Raw genomic sequence first — 5,097 nt, 5'->3', positions numbered from 1 at the left:
TTTATTATTCACTACAAGAGAGGCCCGAGTTTGCGGCGATTTTTTTTTATGATTAGCGGCTAAGGGAAATGTCTTGGATATTGGTGCGGGAATTAGGTTTTGCGGCGATTTTTAACAACCGCTAGTATAACCGCCGCTAAATCAGTATTTTACGGCATCCAGTTAAAAAACCACCGTTATTTAACACGATTTTTTAAAGTTTGCGACTGTAAAACCGCCGCTAATTTCAATACAAATTTTAAAAAAATGGATTTTCTTTTTAAAAAACGCTGATTTTTTTATTTAATTTTAAAGATACAGTTTTTGGCCTTTTTGAATTTTTTTAATACTATAAATTTTAATATTGTTCATTTATTGAATCTAAACTTGTGACAAAAATAATAAAATTAACTGAAAAATAAATAATATATTTATCATTTGTGTTGCCATGTCTCGTCTTGAAATTGCTAGAGATACATTTGTGGCAGCATCTTTGAAAAAATCAAAATTCTCTATAAGTCAGAGCCAAAACAAGTAAACTACATGATCAAAGAAGAACATCATCTATACTTCAAAGAGATTATCGTTCATCAAGAATAAAATTATCAACTACTACATAAATATGTCAATAGTGTCTCTAACAAAGAAATCAACCTTCCACCCACACCTCCTTTTACAGTCAATAGCTAATTTAGCTTTGTTCTCCCGGTGAACCTGAAGTGTAGAAAGAATATGAAGTCATTTTAATTTTTTAAAATGCAAATTGAATTTAGAGTTGAAATCTTAGATACAATGATGGTGATGATGACTTACTTGAATCAAATCCATGTAGTTCATTATGTACAGGTGATCCCCGGAAAGAATCAATACATTCTCAATATTCCTTGCTCTTGGATCCTACAACAAATAATCATTGTCATCAATTAAAAAATGGAACTAACAACACTTTGTATACCATATGTCAACAGAACAACATATATAGCAAATACAAAATTTTATATTCTCTGTCAACAAGCAAGCAATTAGACTATATGTGTTAGGATTAATACATGAAATAAAGTACATGATAATGAAATAGCTTAGCACCTTAAATAGCCAGTGGAACTGCCTTATTACAATGACAACATCAACAGTATCCTGAAACCAACTTTGACCCTCCTGACCTGGAACATGAGTGGCTACAAGAACTTGAAAACAGAACAAGAGCTCCCTTCATTTGCATTCTCCTTCAAATTCAAGATGTTTCTTCTAATCTCCTTTCCTTCATCCCCCACTCATTATTCTCTTAATAATTATATTTATCTCAACCCTCTCAACCTTCCCTCCAATTTTACCCAAACTTTCTAAACAGCACTCACATTTTTAGCATTCACCTTTTGATCACCAAAACAAAGTATACAAATCATAGGAACTCCTTCACAAACATTCTCCAACAGTAGCATTAGGTAGATCACAGCAGTATCAATTTGCTTAGATTTTGTCCCATAACCATAACCAGCTGTTTAATAATTTGCCTCACAAAAACTATTTTATAAATCTCTTAGACACACACACAAACACAAATACACTCATTTGGGCATAATCAAAAGCAAAATAAAACTCAAAAATAGTACTCAATTAAGCTACTAAGTTTGCTCTTCATCCTTTTTCATGATGCACAATAATTCAAGTATTCATACATACACTACTGTCCACTCCTTAGTGTTATATGTGGCACATTTAGAATTCATAGTACCTTGTTTAGGTATTCTTAGTTTTGTTATGGTTCTTGTTGGTTTGATTATCCTGATTCTTTTTTGTTCCTGGCTGTATAAAAAAGTAGAAGCAGCTTAGTAACTCTAATGCTATGCATTACATTATGGTTTTTGATTATTTGTTAATGTACTTCTATTTTTTGTTTTTACCACATTGTAAAAAAGCTGTTCTGTATGCTAAATATAATACAGGGGCCAATTATCAGAATATAAGAAGTAGCTCTAGAACTAGGTGCATTAGTTGAGTTATAAGTGTTTAACAACTAAATTAATAAGTTTAGGGGAAAAGAAAACAAACAGTAACAACAGCTATAAACATCACAAATTGAATAGCATACTATTTCTTGTAATCTGAAAAGTAAGAATATCATTTTAGAACATGAAAACTCGTCAGGTTTCTTTTTGTGTTCAGAGGATAAAAGAGTTTTTACAAAAAAGTTCAACATAACTAGTGTAAGCACATGCATAAAAGAATTATTTATCTTCTAAATAAATTCTGTACCAGTTCTTGCGGAGGTCTTTTATTTTGATCAATAATAGAACTCCTCTCCTCGGTAATCTTCAAAATAAGATCCCTTGCCTGAAGTAATAAGTCTGAAATAGATAATAAAGATAAGATGGCATTAATTATGAGTCTCCTATAAGATAAAGCTAGTTTAAGTGTAGAATTATTAAGTGTTTATAATATACCACAGAGGTAATAAAGTAATTAGTAATAAATTATTTTGTTACAAAATTTATCATATAACATAAATAAGATATAAACATTCTAGTTATTAATAAAATATATTTTTATTAATAACTAGATAGAACACCTACTTTAGATTCGATCAATGAAACAAACTTCATTCAGATCTTTTAAATTGAATTGGAACATTTTTAATTTGAAACAAACTCATTTCAGATCTTATCGCACTATAAGAAATGGAGTCTACTAGTTTATTTGTTCGACCATTACCATCACTAATGTAACTAAAATGAAATGAAATGAATAAATGGTTCTATCACACTATGCTTTTCCTGTTATTAACAAAATAAGGTCTTATCATAATAAAATAAGTTCCTTTCCTCACTGAGAAAACAAAACAGAGCCTTTGGGAATATAGTTGGCTTAGACATTGCAAAGCATGTTTCAGGGATAGATGCTTAAAAGCATTGCAAAGCAAGTAAGAATATAAAAATATTTGTTATATAAAGCTTAGTATTTCTACTAATTAATTTGTTATACCACTCCATTTTGATGCGATTGATCTTTATTTCTCTCTAATTTAAACATTAGTATGATAATATTCATTCATTTCGAACAAATGCCAACTAAGATATAGTAGATAATAACAACTGGTGAAACATTGTCGAAATTGTTCTGATTAGTATGGTGAAACATATTTAAAACACTTGGCATATTGTCGAACACTTGGCATGCAAAAGCATAACCAACACAAAATAGCACTAACAAGCATTCTTTGCAAAACCAAATCAAAATTCAGCACTAATGACATGAAAAATTAGAAGCGTTTCGTAGGGACTCAGCAAAGTGTCAGCCAATCAATCCAAACAAATTGAAATCTAAACTCAAGAAGCTCTTAATAGCATGTTTAACTATGTATAAACTAACACTAATTCTAACCTAAACTCAACTAACAGCAGCAAATAATCCTTACTAAATCAAATTAACACTAAAATCAACATATAACTAATCCTAATTTAACTAAAACAGAGAAGAAAAGGTGATATGAGAACCTGAGTCGAAGAACAGAAAAAGAACTTGGAGAGAGGGATGCAGTGGCAGTGACCAGCTGCTGCTGCGTCTGAACTAGAGTGGCTCTGTTCTGATTCTGCGACTGGGAATGAGGGAGGCTAGGGGGAGCTAGAGAGCCACAGTGCGAGGTTGTGAGGAGGGGAAGAAGATGGTCGTGGCCGCGCTGGATGGTAGCCGGCAGCAAGACCGAGAAGGCAGGAGACAGGGGAAGAGAAAGAGAGAAAGGGTTTTCACGGTGGTTGTTCGGGGAAGGTGGAAGAAGAAGAAGAAAAAGAAGAAGGACGACAGTGGTGGTTCTGTGGTTCTGACGGAGACGCTGAGGGTGATGATCGATGGTGGCGCCGTGTTGGTGGTCGAAGAGAAGCTAGGGTTGGAGAAGGGGGAGTGATTCAGACTTTAGAGCTCTGGACTTCTAATCGAGGGGGTGACGGGGCACTTAGGTAGCGTTTGTTTTGCAGTACTGGAACAGAGACTGAGAGACTGAGACACAGTATCATGTTTGTTGGCTCAGAGACTGGTACTAAAATTTCTGTCTCTGTCCCCAAAATTTCAGTATTTCAGTGCCTCCAAAATGTAGGGACACAGGGGACTGATATTTTTAGAAACAGAGACTGAAACTTTAATAATATTTTATACCTAAAATACTCTCATTTTAATTAATTAATTCCAATTTTATCCTTTGTGCAAATTAAATTAGAGTTTTATTCTTGTTTCAATTTTTGTCTCTCACTTGGCACCAAACAGAATACTAAAATTTATTTCAGTCTCTGTCTCTTAGTCTCTGTCTCTCAGTCTCAGTCTTTCAGTATCTGTCTCTCCACCAAACGCTACCTTAGGGCGCTGGCTCTATCTGATTCTTTTTGTAGCAGAAGCTCAAATTGCTATTATAACCGCCGGTATCTTGCTAATTTGCGGCAATTTGATAAACAACCGCCCATTTATCGCTGCTATTCTCCGTATTTGTTGTAGTGATTAATTGCCTCTAATAAAAAACCAACGAAACTATTACTTTCCATAATTAGTCCGATCAGTCACCGTAAAAATAGTGTTCCATTACACATTCAAATATTTTTGTCAACTAAATTTAATTAAGTTGGGCTAAATATAACAAAAATTACTCACATAACGTGCATATAAATTTTCTTTGAGTTCTTTCTTCCTCTTCACCTCCTTCTCATCTTTCTTTTATTGCTACTGCTGTTGCTGAATTTTTTTATTTCTTTACCTCCTTTTTCACCTATTAGTTATTACTGCATTTTTTATTTTTTCTTCTACTTTTTTGTTTAATTTTTTTGTTTTTATTCTTATTAAGATAGTAAAACAAATAGAATTATAAGAAGATAAAACAAGAAGGAGAAAATGAAATAGAAAAAAAGATGATAATAGATGATAAAGAAGTAAAAAGAGAAAAAATTTTGAATTGTGTAAAATTTATCAAATAAATAACACTGAAACTTTTTAACTGTGACACAGAAAGTTTCTTAATTTTGATATCGAAATTTTTTAATCGTGACAAAGATTCTTGTCAACAGAGTGAAACAAAAAGAATTATGAGAATGTAAAAGAAGATGAAAAAAGTTTTTAATGATGCAGAATTTATTAGAA

The 5,097-nt window shown here is 32.4% G+C and overlaps 1 long non-coding RNA gene across 3 annotated transcripts; it reads right to left on the bottom strand.

Moving 5' to 3' along the window:
• Nucleotides 1–386: 386 nt before the first annotated feature.
• LOC112797131 (uncharacterized) lies at nt 387–3,911 on the bottom strand. Of its 3 annotated transcripts, none has more exons than XR_011881323.1 (6): nt 3,474–3,911; nt 2,236–2,327; nt 1,715–1,785; nt 1,066–1,142; nt 793–876; nt 387–693 (listed from the first exon to the last, which is right to left on the bottom strand). It is a non-coding gene; the product is annotated as an uncharacterized lncRNA (long non-coding RNA). The 3 variants fall into 3 exon arrangements; XR_011881324.1 differs by having other exon boundaries at nt 1,715–1,781; XR_003818214.2 differs by lacking the exon at nt 1,715–1,785.
• Between the last annotated feature and the right edge of the window lie 1,186 nt (nt 3,912–5,097).

The sequence above is a fragment of the Arachis hypogaea genome, chromosome 4 (assembly GCF_003086295.3).
Source record: "Arachis hypogaea cultivar Tifrunner chromosome 4, arahy.Tifrunner.gnm2.J5K5, whole genome shotgun sequence".
Classification (NCBI taxonomy): Eukaryota; Viridiplantae; Streptophyta; class Magnoliopsida; order Fabales; family Fabaceae; genus Arachis; species Arachis hypogaea.
The sequence above is the reverse complement of the archived record's forward strand: the minus strand, read 5'-3'. Positions and strand labels throughout refer to the sequence as shown.